The sequence below is a fragment of the Manacus candei genome, unplaced genomic scaffold (genome assembly GCF_025592945.1).
Source record: "Manacus candei isolate 608988 ecotype Guabito, Panama unplaced genomic scaffold, ASM2559294v1 h1tg000056l, whole genome shotgun sequence".
Taxonomy (NCBI): domain Eukaryota; kingdom Metazoa; phylum Chordata; class Aves; order Passeriformes; family Pipridae; genus Manacus; species Manacus candei.
Window position 1 is genome coordinate 694,821 of NW_026138104.1, and position 12,664 is coordinate 707,484.

The window sequence follows — 12,664 nt, forward strand, 5'->3', positions numbered from 1 at the left end:
GTCTCCTAATTACTAATTACTGACTCCTAATGACTGTTCTTCTGAAAAAAAAACCCCAAACAAAACAACAAAAACGCAACAAAAAACAGCAACAAATTCTCTTTTAGAGACATGTGTTTTGTTTTTCCCTTCTCACTTCAAAATGTTTCAGAGAGTCTCTTAGAATGTCCTGAGATGTGGACTGTGGAATGAACATTTGGATAGATTAAATAACATAAATTAAAACTAGACATTTAAGCAAGAAGGCAAATGTAATTACCCATGGTTTTTTTGTACATTAAGAAACTAACTGAGATTATTGTACGTTGATCAACTTATTTAAATAAATCTTATTTAAATATTGTGACATTTGTACATCATTCTAATGAGGTATCTGATGCTGGATAAACAAGTAAGTCTTGATTTTCAGATTTCTACAAGCAAAACTAACATAAAATTAAACACAATCCTTTCATTGTGGAAAGAACTGTCTTAAAAAAACAGTCCTTGGATGACTTGATATCTTTGGGAAAGAAATAGAACACTGTCCTGTTCCTCTAATAATCCTGGTCTAAATTGTTCATATGCCTTCCAGCCACTTCTATACTTCTCCTGATGTTGCCTTTCATGTTTGCAATGGACTTCTTCAACTGGTAGCAGCTTCATAAATCTGTTTACCTGTCACTCTTCAAATCCCTAATTCCAGAGTGACATCTTTTTTTCTGAAAATTAAAGAAAATCATCTGGTTAGGATAGCATGGCCTGAATAGCAGCTATAGCCACTCCATGAGATTTCCTCCTCACAGAGCTGATGTGTTTTCAAGCAGGCAGGGTCAGGAACCTGCATTGCTGCTGATAATGCTGTAGCTCTTCTCAGAGTTTTCAATCAAGTCACTTCTAGGGATGCAAAGTCATTATTACAAAGTTGTATGGAAAAGAATTAAATATTCCCATGGAAGCCTTAAAGGTGCTGAAGCTAATGGCAAATTCCCATTCTTTTCACCCTGAACTGAATTAGGCCAAATTTATTACCATTTCTGTTTAAATTATGTCTTTTACTCCTTCCACTTTTTTATCCAAATTTGAATGTAGCTCTCACTCAAATGCATTATTTATGATCTGTTTATCAAAGTATACAGCATGCCTCCATGGTCTTCTGTAGACAGCTCAGTGCTCACACTTCCCACGTTTCAAACAAACTAAATCTGAACAAACTCTTATTTGAAGATACTGTGCTCCGGGTAGTTCCTATGGGGCACACCATTCCACACAGGAGAGATAGACAAATGATCGTAGGAAATAGTTCACCTCCAAACAGCTTGCAATGCAGGCATCTGCAAAAGAAAATATCTCTACCCAATTAATGGAAAGCTTATAGGTCCAGCTGGGAACTTGGATTTTTCTTTCAAATTCTGCACCTGACCAAGAAAATTAAGACAATGTCTTTTTCACAAGTGACATCCTTATTTGCAGTACTGTTAAAGGTAGAGAAACTATATTTACAAGAAAAAAAAAGATGGTCCAAACAAGATAAACTACAGAAATACAAAACTTTCCATACTACATGGAAAAATGTTTTCCCTCATAACAGAATGAAATCACTGAAATCTTGGAACCAGGCTTGGTCTTACTTCACTTTTCACGTACAAAGCAACACTATAATATCACAACATAAAACATTGGCTCAGTCACCTCTTTTGTGCAGAAGTCAGTGTTGTAATGACTCCTGAGCACAAGTAGAAATAAAACCACCAATGTACAGTTAATAATAATTTTCCAATGGTTATTTATGGGCCTGATCAGTATTTCACACACATGCTAAATAGTAACTACTCATGCTTGCAGTCCCATGGGGCACAACAGAATTGCTTATAGCAGAACAAATGGGAAAGTGCTGCTTCTGTGTGCAAGGTAATGGTTAACAAAATGGAAGTTTATTTAAAAAACACCCAAACCTTAAGAAACCTATTTCCAGATTATGGAATGACAGATTTATACTTCAGCAATTGAATGCTACTCACTAAGAAAACAGAGCAACATACAGCCTGTTTTGAAATAAGTATAAAACCATTCATTGAAACTGTGATGCTTTCCAATCATAGAATGAACAGTATTAGCCAGACAACACACACACAAAGAAAATAAAACCTAAATGGGTGGACTATGGAAGAAGCTACTGGTAAATAGTCCATCACCTGCATGCACCTAATTCAGTTGCTTTTTCTATCTTTTAAAGCAACTTGTACCTATCTGGTGACCCACTCATTCACACCCTCTCAAACCTCTGGAAAAGAAAATGTTCCAGGCTATCAGGCATGAAAAAGCTCTCTATTTTACCTCTTCCAACTTACTGCTGCAATTAGAGGAAGGGGTATTCGCCTGCTTTCCCTAGGCTTCAGCTTAAGGTTTTGCTTCTCAGCAGTTCCTCTTCCACAAACATCTCAAGCACTTAGAACCATGACTCATCCAAGCCCACCTAGGGACAGCTGTAGCATGAGAGAGACAGGACTGCAGTGAGTCCATAGGGGTGCTGCTCTGTGGTTCCAGACCTAGCACAGCTAATGAGAACCTCCCTTAACTTCACTGCTCCTGCCAGAGAATGCTGTGAACAGTGAAAAAGTTGTGGCTTTATTAAAGCTCATAAAAGCAGCTTCCACTGTTTCTCCTTCTGTATCCACAAGGATAAAGGATGAAACCTACAGTAAAAGTTTAAATCCTAAAGGGATGATGATTTACATCAGTATTCTTTAAGTGTCTCAACTTTTATTATGGTTTCCTATCCCCTCTTGTATCAAGGAGGACAAGTTTCTTTGACAGCATTATCTAGTGGCACTTTTTTAACAGGTGCCGGAAAAAGTGGCAAGGAGTTCCTTTTTCTTAGAACTTGGTGCATGCCAAGCCCAGCACCACCTCCTCAGCACTAATTTCCCTTGCTCCTTTCCCTCCTGCCCTCCTCAGCATGGCCTGTGCTGGAGAAAGGCAGCCAGCTCGGCTTGCATGCAGGTTTCTGAGAGAAAGGCAAGCTGCAAAATTTGACTGTAATCTGTAAGAGAAATCAGTAGGTGGAAGAAAAACACTTGAGAACTGCTTCCGTAGGAGCTAACTTTCCATTCAGAAGTAAGCCAGGCGACTTCAAAGCCAGTGTCAAAGTTCCTTTTGTTTAATGGCAGTAACACCCTTCGCACAGAAAGACGAAAGAATAAAGCTGTTCTCAGCCGGCTGGTGGTACCTTTTGAGCAAGTTTGTTTGCCTCCTGACTCCATCTGCTGGGAAGACACCCCAGTATCTGCTGTACACACTGATACGTCTGTTAGGAGTGCTGAGGTGAATCACTGTGCATTCGCTCCGTCTCAGCCTCACTGTGGCTCTCTGGATATTTAAACATTGGGCAGCTCGGAGCAGTCACAGCAAAGTCCTTCCCTGCGCTACTTCACGCACGACCACTCGACGCTCTTCTGCGAGGTGGGGGCTGCTGGCTCAGCTGCCTCTGGATGCCCATGTTATTGGGGTCTGCTCTTCTGAGGAGAGCAGAGGTGGACGGAACCAGGTCTTCCTCGTCCTCTCATTTGGTTTAAAACGCTGACACACCTTCTGGAGCAGAAATGGGAATTTAGATGACTCTGCTGTCCGGTGAATGCTGCGGCCGCCCCTTGTTCATCCTCCCCAGCTCGGTGGTCGGTAGGTAGATGGTTCACGCAAGCTGGAGAAGCATCAGAGGAGACGGGGCAGATGGGAGGACGCGGGGTAGCATCCCCGGGGTGGGCAGGGGCGCCGGCAGCCCGCGATCCGCTGCCGGGGTAGCGCCCCTCTCGCCCAGGTGCAGGAGCGCAGGGTCCCACGCTCCAAACCCTGCATTCCCCCGGCTTTCCTCTTCGGAAAGGTGCCCGCGATGGGACCAGAACGCTGGCTCGGGCCTGAGAACCTTCTCAGAGAGGAGGAGGAGGTGGGGTGTCCGGCCAGGCCCCTGACACCCTCGCTGCGGACACAGCCCAGCCGGCGGCGATGCGGGGACCACTGGCCCCGCTCGGAAGGCACCGCCTTGACAAAGGGCAGTCGCCGCGCTGCCGCCTCCGCCTTCTCCGCGGGGACGAGGGGGGCGCAACCCAGGCCCCCGGGCCGGGCGTCCCTCGCCCCCGCGCCGCGGGACCCCTCCTTCCTCAGGCGGTGTGTCGGGAGCGCCGGCGGCCCCCGCTCCTCCCGCCCCCGCAGCGGGGCTCCGGCACGGCTGCCCCGGCGGCAGGAGCGGCCGGGAGCCGCGGGCAGGCGGGGGTGGAGGAGGCGCTGCCGCCGCCGCCGGGCGGGCTCCGGTCGCCCCGCACCGACGTCTGCGCGAAGCCTCGCCGGCGCCCGGGGTGGAGCGGGGGGTGGGCGCGGCGCGGGAGAGAGGAGGCAGATGCTGCCCGAGGCGCAGCCCCGCCAGAAGCGCTCGACCCTGGCTGGTGTCTGTCCGCCGCCTCCGGGACGCGGGGACCCACCGGGCGGGTGTCGGGGAGCGGGCGGCCCCATGAGCTCCTCCGAGGAGTGAAGGGGCGTCCGGGCTGCGCCGGAGCGGGCGCTGAGCCACCGCGGAGGTGGCCCGAGGTGACGGGAGGCCGGGAGAGGTGCCGCGCCAGCGCTGGGAGCGCTGCCACCGTAAGTCCCGCGAACTTCGCTGCCTGCCCTTCCCCACCCGCCACCTCGGGAGAGCGGCCGCGGAGCGGGAGAGCCGCGAAGGTCCAGCGAGCGGCGGAGAGGGGGATGCCGGAGGAGTCACACCCCGGCTGGTAGGGCAGCCAGAAATAGGGGGGAAAGAGGGAATGGGTTGCAGGAGCTCCGACCTGCAGCGTCGGCGTGTGCGGTGCCACCCCGGGGAAGGGGCACAGGACGGACGGCGCTGCCCGGAGCTGGCCGTCGGGGCGCGGGGATGGGGCGCGGTGGGTCCCGGAGTTCCCGCTGCGGCTTCTGCATGGGCGAGCAGGTCGCTGCTGGTATCGTATCGCTTATAGAGAGCAGCCACTCTCCGTGCTGGAAGTACAGGGCGTTTAAATGACACCTGAGTCATTAGTCCGTGCTTCTCAAGCACGTGAGACATTATTTCCGTGTTATTTTTCATCTACTGGACCGATATCTGTACTTACTTTGGCATTTCACACCGCAAATGTAATAAACAACATTAGTAGGTTTCAGAATATTGCCATTAATGACAGTAGTTTGATGTATGAGGCTATTTACTGGATGTGTCCAAGTACAATATAATGCCTGCCAATTTTGTCTTTAAATTGCTATATTGATTTTGTTCTTGTGGGTTTCTTGACAAGGTTAATGTAGTTGACAATTTGAAAGAAAAGAGAAAAACTTCTGGTTTATTTTAGTTACGGAATGTCAATTGTGACCAAAATGATGAATGAAAAAATCATTCATAAGAAGAGTAAATAGAAAGATGTGTATCCCAAGATCTCTTGAAGTCAATATTGTCAATATCTAACAGTTGCCTTCCTGCCAGCTTTTTACATACACTGACTTTTACATACACTTGAACTTCTTAAGGATAATACAGCGTGTGATATTCTTTCCAGGACTGTGCACTTTAGAGTTAAGTAGTCTGGATAAAGGGAGCTTAGAATGAATTAATCAAGACATCACATTAAAATGCCTTTGCTTTTTTATAGGCACTGAATGAAATCAAGGTCTTGCTTCTACTCCTTTTCCCCTTCAGTTATTAAAGAATGATATTCGGGGGAGAATCTTTGTGTTTGGTCAGTGGAAGGGTCCCTATGCTGCTCTAGGCTGAGTGCATCAAGGCTGACAAGGATAACGTTTCTTTGCTACCAGCAGCTCAAACTGCAGGTGATTTTGAGCTGAAGAGGGAATTTAATTCACCACTCAAAATCCTAGGTATAATTGTCAAGCAGGTAAATTAAATTCAGGAGAGATAATACTTCCTTTAATTTCTTCAGACATACGAAAACCTTTACCAGTAGGCAACTTCTGCTAAGCTGCGGCTCTGATGCTTGCTATAGCTGTCTTATGCTAGTTGACATGAAATAATTCTAAATTAACTGAAATTCTGTGTTTCTCTACCTACTGGCATGTAGTGAAGTATTCTAACTTTATAAATCTTGAGTAGATGTTGGTCCTGTTAAGATCAATGGCAAAATCCCAATTAACCTCTCCAAAGAGTGGGCTTCACTGTAGGTCTTCATTATCATTTATTGTGAGTGACAACCAACTTTAGTTAGAAATTCAAGTGGCAATGTTTCAATTTGACTGGTAATTGCACTTCTAGCAACTCTATACAGTACTGCTTTAGAATCGTGGATAAGAGCCACACAGGTTTTAATACTTGTTAAAAAACTATATAGAATAAACTGTATTGTGCTTTCAAGAGGAGTAGACAGTCCAGATTTGTCTTATACTCTGATTTTTGTTTCATGAGAATGGATCATAAGTTGGATTGAAGTTTGAATAGGTATTCAGACAGTATGAGGGAATGTTATCGATTACATTTGACGTACTATAAAAATGTCAGCAAACAATTAAATCATGTTACAATTTAGTTCTCTGCAGGTTGTAAGCTTTATTGGGAGATGAAAGAAAAGAAGCATCTTTTCTAAAAACCTTGTTGAAATATTACTGAATAATATATTCACAAGGTTTTGCTTAATAAACTGAACTGAGTTGAGTTTAGCAAACTTTTTTGTTCCATGTCTACAGCTGAATGGTTTTGAAAAACATCTGAAGAAGTTGAGAATTTTCATTAAAAATGAAAACAATTTTCTACAGAATGTTTGCTGAATTGTTTTTATTCTAGCTCTCTTCCAGATCGAAGTAAAGTGGAACAATGCTTAAAACCTAGCCAGCTAATTTTAAATCTGTATCTGTAGACCCGTAAGAAGCTACGCGCAAGTCCTGTTATATAATAATGTTGGCATGACCAACATAGCTGCAAATAATTTCTACTAGTTTTGGGGAAGTGAAAGTGGAAGAAGAAAGGGCATATCATGACTTGAGTTCTTCTATCTAATGATTTTTCAGGAACTCTTTCTATATTTGTTTTAAAAATCATGCATGCAAATAGAGGTTTTGGGAAAATAAGCAACTAAATAATTGAACTACACTTGACAAAGTTATGCTGGCAAATACCATGAAATTTGGTTTTGAAAGTGACTACATATTAATAAGCTGGTAAACTCAGTTTTGTTTTATTTCTGGTAATTGATGTTTGGGTCCTAACTATTGCCGTTGAAGTCAATATTGAAAGTCTCATTAATGCTAATACAGATCATAGGCCTTTCACGAGTGATCTTATTATGTGTTGAGCCCTCTCTACCATTGTTTGTGTTAGAGTGGCGTCCAGTCAGGTCCTTACCTACAACTACATGTACAGAGTAAAATTCACTCCCTTGAAAAATTTGCAGTGTAAGTAGTCAGGAAAGTCTAAGACATCTTGCCAAAGACCATGCAGTAGGCCAACAGGTAATCTTGGTCTGAAATATGAATACTCTTTACTTAACAAGGGTACACTGAGCACCTTTTAACAGGATTAAATGTTAATTGATTCTTTGATAAAGGTACCCTGAAATGAATGACCAGTACCTTAAGGTTGCATATTATTTTCCTCTGATCTTATTTTCTTCAGTATTAACCTTAATTTTTACTAGCATTAGCCTACAAAAGAACAGCACTTAATTACATATTGGTTTGGACTGGTTTTTGGTCTTATACCCACTTTCCATTTGACATTGCTTTCAGTCACTTCAATGGAGTGAATTACTAGTAACTTAAGTGGAGAGACACACTGAATTGCTCACATGAAGAACTACCTAATACAAGATAACAATGGAAGAGATAATTGGCCACATCTCAGTCAATAAGGAGCACTGCCAACAACACTGGTCTTGGTAGTCACCTGGAAATTAAAACTGGAAAATCCATGCCTTGTGTTAAGTGTTGAAGTTATGTGCATGTTTCAGCTGGACACCTTTTTAATCAAGATGGTATCCAAATACTGCAAGAGTCTTTCTTCAGGGCATCTGCTGAACAAACCAAGGATATGGTCTTGCCTTACCAGTGAGCCTATGAGCTGTTCAGTTGGCTCCATGCTTTTGAGGTGACCCTCATTTAAGGATATGAATCCTCAGAGTGGGAAGGACCTGGAGGTGGTAGTTACCTCTAGTAGTGAGCTCCATTTGACTGATTGTGCTGCTTTGTGAGAATATATGCAAAGATTTACCATTAAAACAAGGCAGAACAAGAAATTTTGGTGTTCAGCCACAAGAAGAAAGTGGAGTCATTGACCATAGTTGATAGGGAATAATACTTGGAGCAAGAGTAGATATAAAGGACACCAGAGGTATGCTGCCATGTGTTTTTCCATGGTCCCCTAAATGCCTTCTGAATTAGGATCATATGGTGGACAGGTGAACTAGCAATGTTCAAGCCACATCCTGAACTGTAGTCCTGAAAGGTGGTTTACTGCAAGGACCAGCTTAACCTGTGCACCAGAGACCCAGGGAACCTGCAGGGACGAAGACTTCTGAGTCCGGAAGATGGACTGATGGTACAGTACTGGTGTTCTTACCTGTTCATGCTGTACACAAAACAAACTGAGAAATGCAGTTCATAGAAGTGCATCTTATCTGCTGCACCTCAACATGATAGCTGTACTCATGGTTTTTAGCACAGTAATCATGGGGGGTTTAGTAAAGGTGACATGGAGTGGCATCTGGACCTTGGCTTTTTTATCATTTGTAATATAAAAGACTTGACACAAATTTGTCAGAATTGGCTGTTTACACCATACTTTTAGTAGTGGTTTTGGAAATAAGCATGCTTTTCAGTTTTGTATGTCACATTTTCAGTGTTACAGTTTCCTGTGACACTGTTTAGCAAATAATTTCCTGCTTGGTCATATTCAGCAGTGTATATAAGAACCAAATCCCTTAGCTTGTGGCTTTTGATCAATAATGTTAACTATTACCAATGGTTAGATGAATAATACGTTCAGTAGATTCTTCAGTATTTTTGAATCTATGATTTCACAATATTTTATTCATGGTAGCTCTAGTGGTATGTACTTTAAAGGAGTAGTAAGATATGATGTAAACTTTTGGGTGGCTTTGACATGTTTAGTTTGTGATGTCCTCATTATCTTGAGGTAAAGCTAAAGCAGGGGGTTAGAAAATTGCTGTTCTTAAAAAGGAAGTGTTTGAAATGCCTTTCTCTTCCTGGGTGCTCTATGAAGTGCTGAATTACCTCTTGACAATTAGAAAAGAAGATTTTTATTCTGATGGTTTGTCCTAGAAATCGAACACATCTGCAGGCAATGCCAAGTGAATTTACAGACATATCTGGAGGTTGCTTGAATCAAGATGAATTGTGTCTTATCTTCACAGTTGCCTTCTCAGAATTAAGCTGACAGTTAAGAATATCTCTTTTAAATATACTGAATGCTTCTGAAAACAAAATGTTGCCATTCCAAATATGTCAAGGCTCCATTATTAAGATTATGCTGAGATATACTTGTAAAAGAAAAACAAACTAAACTTCTGTTTTACCTTTTTGTTAGTGGCTGGAATGAGACTCCACATTTGGTACAGTGTCCCTTCAAAGGTCAACTAAATTTTCTGCTTGTGGTTTTTTAATAGTGAAATATTTACTTAATTTTCAGTACTCACATAACAAAAAATGCTGTAATCCACGACACTGTGTAGACCTCAGTGGAAGTGAGAGAAAGGTAATCAAAGACTGAATAAATTCATAGAGTGAATTAGCCATTTCTATTTCTCTCAGGCAGCACTGAGGCATGCCTCTAACATGAGGATGATCAAGTGACTGTAGCGTCTCACCTGTGATGTATGCAGATGGATGACTCTATTTCTGTTAGTCTTGATTTCCGTCCAGCTGATACCAGTAATGAATGTTAACTGCTTAGAAAAATCACAGATAGCTCTGCAGTTGTATTTCGTTTGTATCTTGATCTTCCCTTCAAGTTGTGTGTGCCAGAGCAGTTATCTGTAGCAAATCAAACTGTCATGATTCAAGTGAATCATAGAATTGGTTGGAGAAAAGCTCAACATGAGGTGGTGATGTGCTCTTGCAGCCCAGAAAGCCAGTCATGTCCTGGACTGCATAGAAAGAAGTGTGACCAGCAGGTCAAGGGAGCTGATTCTACCCCTCTACTCTGCTCTTGTGAGACACCACCTGGAGTGCTGCATCCAGCTTCGGGACCACCAACTTAAGAAGGACATGAAGCTGTTGGAGTAGTTCCAGATGAGGGACATGAAGATGATCAGAGAACTGGAGCACCTCTCCCATGAAGACAGGCTGAGAGAGCTGGAGCTGTTCAGCCTGGAAAAAAGAAAGCTCCAGGGAGATCTTCCAGTCTTACAGTACCTAAAATAGGCTTACAAGAAGGCTAGAGAGGGACATTTTACAAGGGCATATAGTTATAGAACAAGAGGTAATGACTTCAAACTGAAAGAGGACAAGTTTAGACTGAATAATGGGAAATAACTTTTTATGATGAGAGTGGTGAGACACTAGAACAGATTGCCCAGAGAAACTGTGATTGGTGCATGCTTGGAAGTGTTCAAGGCCAAGTTGGATGGGGCTTGTGATCTATGAAGAAGTAACATGAACGCTACAGGAAATTTTTCTTTTTAAATTTACCCGCCTTATGGTACAGCACCAAACTGGTGATCCTCTACACTGCCTTCAGTACTGAAATTGTTTGTGTCTCACTTTATGTTGCACAACCTAAACTTCTTGAGCAGAGTTGTGATTTCATCCAACTTTCTTTCTTGATATTTGTCTCTATTCACATAATCTTAGTTACCTGTAGCCTTAGTGTGTAGCCTGTATTCTGTAGTCTTAGTTACCTGTGGCTGTGCAGGTGCTTCATCACTAGGCCCCTCTCTTACCTTGCACTCCCTTTTCGTTGTTGAAACATGATGGTGTAATTTGCCATATGTCAGACAACATCCAATGGTAAGCATCTTTTAATGGATGTGTGATTCCTCACAGAAGAGGTGTGAGTGCTGTCCCATAAAGTTACAGCTCTTTTGATGTTATGAGCTGCCGTCTCTCTTCCAGTGGAGTAAAATAAACACCAAAAGATACTAGATGATCATTACATTGTCAGGATAATCTCTCTCCAGACAATACTAGCAGCCTGAAATAGATTGAACATTTCATACTTCTGAACAAGCTGAGTGCAATCTCCTCCAGCCTTAAATATTGAGGGACAGGAGACAGGATGCTTACACCTTTACTACTTAGATTGCATAGAGAAACTTCCTAAAGTTTCTCAGTTTTGGTAGAGAAAGGTGTCTAAGGCTGATGAGTTTCCTCATGTGACTAAAATTTGGATCTCTCCTGATAAGAACTCCTGTTCTCACCCATCAGTCCAGCTCCTAATGGGATCCTCATTTTGTTTTGTCTCCAAAACAATACCGAAGGGAACAGTAGGTTTGCTGCTGTTATCCTCAGCTGTGCTGCTGCTGCTGGGCCGGAAACACTATGAAGACTGAAGGTATGGGATGCAGAAATTGCATCAATTAACACAAAATTTAAAGAATATTTGGCAGAAAACAGAGAATTCAGAAGAAAGAGATGCTTTGAATGCTATATCCACATGAACATTTAGTGGTAGAGATGAACTTCTGGAAAGTTATGCTACAAAATGCCTAATTAAGTAATAGACAGCACTGTCTTTGACTGACAAATATTTTAGCAGGGGAAATTTCACTTACATTCCAGTGTTTAATTTTGCATATACAATATATTGATAAGACAGATCACTGATACTGTGGAGCTGTAGTGCTTGGAATTGAGCAAATCCTTTAAGCCCTGGTCTTGAGAAAAAGTCGGTTATAGGGAACAAATTGTGTGAGTGGAGACTTCCTTTAATTTTCTGAGGGCCACTTCTACTACTACAGACTGCTGAAGGGCTTGACTCTTTTAAGCCCTTGAGCTGTTTGTGTTACAATACAATGTTTTCCTCTGTGTTCAAATGTTGCCAAGTACATTTTGGGTTGAAGCAGGATCAAGTAATAAATAATAATCATTATTACCATATGTTCTCACAGATAAAGCAGACCCAGTATTTTCTACTCAGCTGGTTTTTATTGCATTTTTCGTTTTTATTGTCTCATGGTATTTCATAGTATATGCTTCCTAAAGACTGAAGTAATTTCAGCATTGAAAAGAAAACACGTAAGTTTGGGTTTATAAGTGTTTAAATGCCTGCTGACTTTATTGCCAATCAGATCTGCAGTGTTTTTAAGGAAATGTGTTTATCCCATGAAATGCCTGATGTAATCAGAGGTCATCACTGGAAAAATCTGTAGGTACTCACTGGGTAACTGTATCATTTCTCTTTCATCTGCTGCTCAAAATAATCCACATCTGAGATTTACATGCGTACTAAAAATCCAAGCCCACTCCAGTATTTTGTCATTGCTGTAGCTGAGTTGCCTGCACAGTGACAGAAATTACAAAAATCTTTTTATTTAAACTACCAGCCTCCCCTTTAATAAGAGGAAAAGAAATTAGGTTTACTGGTCTGCAGTGCATGAGAAATATGTGTGGTTAAGCCAGAAGGAGGTATGTGTGTGCACTGTACACAGAAAGGGTCCTCTGGAACCTCAGCTATTATCTGAAAGTGTCTTCATTCTCTCGCACAATATTAGGACAGTGTTTTATT

At 42.5% G+C, this 12,664-nt stretch overlaps 1 protein-coding gene across 1 annotated transcript in view; it reads left to right on the forward strand.

Moving 5' to 3' along the window:
• The first annotated feature begins 4,564 nt into the window (after window positions 1-4,564).
• Window positions 4,565-12,664, forward strand: part of CALCR (calcitonin receptor) — a 160,100-nt gene continuing 152,000 nt past the window's right edge. The window contains exon 1 of the mRNA XM_051802185.1: window positions 4,565-4,611. The gene's annotated coding sequence lies outside the window, so the exon portion shown is untranslated. The remainder of the gene's footprint in view (window positions 4,612-12,664) is intronic.